The sequence below is a fragment of the Nanorana parkeri genome, unplaced genomic scaffold, assembly GCF_000935625.1.
Source record: "Nanorana parkeri isolate BGI_ZX_2015 unplaced genomic scaffold, ASM93562v1 scaffold188, whole genome shotgun sequence".
Taxonomy (NCBI): domain Eukaryota; kingdom Metazoa; phylum Chordata; class Amphibia; order Anura; family Dicroglossidae; genus Nanorana; species Nanorana parkeri.
This window is the reverse complement of record NW_017306456.1, coordinates 426,281-428,851: the sequence shown is the minus strand read 5'-3', so window position 1 is coordinate 428,851 and position 2,571 is coordinate 426,281.

Here is a 2,571-nt window from a genome sequence, read left to right as displayed (position 1 = left end):
GGACCCTGACCAGCCAACCAGGACTGTTTGGGGCAGAGCTGTGTAAATCTCAGGAATGGATGGACAGTCTCTGGCCCGCCCCTTTCATTCATTGGATCTCAGTTATATCAGTCATGGAGGCTCTAGGTAAAGTTTGGCGGGAGTTCCACTTTAAATGGAGCATTTTACGATGGTTTATACCGTTCACTGAAACAATCTCGCGGTGTATTTACAGGAAATAGCGGGCGAGCCGCTCGCCGTCGGAGGTTTTATGTCCTTACGTTTTGGTTCTGTTTATGAACCGTAAAATCAGTTTTCTCTGGAAGTTTAATAACCTGGAAATAGAAAATACCCGACGGTGCGATTTTTTTCATGGCTACCCGCCGCGCCGAATTGCTGAAGTGACAACGGCCGGAGATGTTCATTGATTTTTCTTGGGGTGATATCTGGATTTATAGCATTCCCGTGGATGACATTTTCCAATATATATGTGTTCTCGCGGCTGCCGGCGCCAAAGGGGCAACATCATAAAACCTCGTTGCAGCAACATTATTACAGTACATAGGTTAAAGTGGAATATAATCGCTCCCCCATCCAGTGATGTTTCCTCCCCAAAGTCCCTCGTCAGTGCCGACATCTACAACTGATCCTCATCCCTGTTCAGGATCTTCCCTCCCCCCTCCAGTGGTGTTTCGTCCCCGAAGTTCCTCACCAGTGCAGGCAGCCATCAGAAATTTTGTGGCCCCTTACACGGCTTTAAACCCCCCCCCCTGCTAGTGACGCGCTGGACGCAGGGCTTAGTGACGTGCTGGACGCAGGTCTTAGTGACGCGCTGGACGCAGGGCTTAGTGACGTGCTGGACACAGGACCCACCTGAGAGTGACCCTGCAGAGCCCACAGTAGATGCTGCACAGCCCATCTGAGACTGTCTATGGTGGGCTCTGAAGGGGTCTCAGGTGGGCTGGTCAGGGCTGCATCCCTCCCCTCCCTCCTTTCCTTCCTTCCTAGCTCCTCTTACCTGCACACGTGGCCTCGTCTGCCGCCAGACCAGCCAGAAGTGACGTCACTTCCGGCCAGTCCGACATCAGACGAGCAGCGTCGCTGATGGGGCCCTAGCCTGTCTCAAAGCCGCTGGAGCTGCAATGCTGGGGCCCTGCGCTGCTAGGGCCAGACCTCCGCCTCCTCGCCGTTCACCGTTGGCCGATAGTCATGTAAGGGACCCGGGCGGGCCCCCCAGGCTGCCCGGGCCCCTTACATGAGTATCGGCCTTACCCCCCCTGATGGCTGCTCTGCACCAGTGCTATAGCGCCTCTTCCCCGCACCCGTGGCCCCGTCTCCCGCCAGACCAGCCAGAAGTGACGTCACTTCCGGCCAGTCCGACATCAGACGAGCAGCGTCGCTGATGGGGCCCTAGCCTGTCTCAAAGCCGCTGGAGCTGCAATGCTGGGGCCCTGCGCTGCTAGGGCCAGACCTCCGCCTCCTCGCCGTTCACCGTTGGCCGATAGTCATGTAAGGGACCCGGGCGGGCCCCCCAGGCTGCCCGGGCCCCTTACATGAGTATCGGCCTTACCCCCCCTGATGGCTGCTCTGCACCAGTGCTAACATCTACAACTGATCCTCATCCCTATTCAGGATCTTCACCCCCCACCTCCAGTGAAGTTTCATCCCCAAATTCCCTCACCAGTGCCGACATCTACACTCGTTCCTCATCCCTGTTCAGGATCTTCACTCCCCTCCAGCGATATTTCGTCCCCGAAGTCTCTCGCCAGTGCCGACATCCACAACTGTTCCTCATCCATGTTCAGGATCTTCCCTTCCCCTCCAGAGATGTTTTATCCCCAAAGTCTCTCATCAGTGCCGACATCTACACTCGTTCCTCATCCCTGTTCAGAATTTTAAGCCATCTTCATTGGCCGCGCTGGGATGATATAACCCCCAAATGTGCTCACTGGAATGCACTCCTGCACTGTACACTGTGGTGTGCATGCGCAGCACAATGCACATTGTCAAAAAGCTTGTGAGCAGACAGGTAAGAGTCCATTATTGCAGAAGATACATGGTGTGAGTCAAAGCCGTCCCATTCCAAAATTTTTCTACTCGAAATACATATATTGTATTTGAATTGGACTTTAATTGGACTAAAGCTACTAAAGAGTCCACTTTAGGCACACGCTGGAAGCTGCTGTGTTGCTCCCCTGAGCTTACTCTCCAAAACAGGGCTAGGCAACCTCAGCACACCAACTGTTGTGAAACTACAAGTCCCATGAGGCTTTGCAAGACTCTGACAGCCACAGGCATGAGTCCAAGAGGCAGAGGCTTGATGGAATTAGTAGTTTTATCACGGCGGGGGGTGTCTGGGCTGCCTACCCCTATTCTAAAAACATTGAACCAAGCATACAAGATGGCCAACCGTGCATCACCAGACAGGGCCCCCTGATTGCTGACACATTTCCTGTTGCTTTGGGAATACCGGAAGCTGAAAAGTCTCCAACCAGCCCTGAAAAAAAAATCATTTTTATTCCCGTGTTGGGCAGATAGGGGCAACCAAAATGAAGATAGGGGCTACTCGCCCCCCCCCCCCCCCCCACAAAA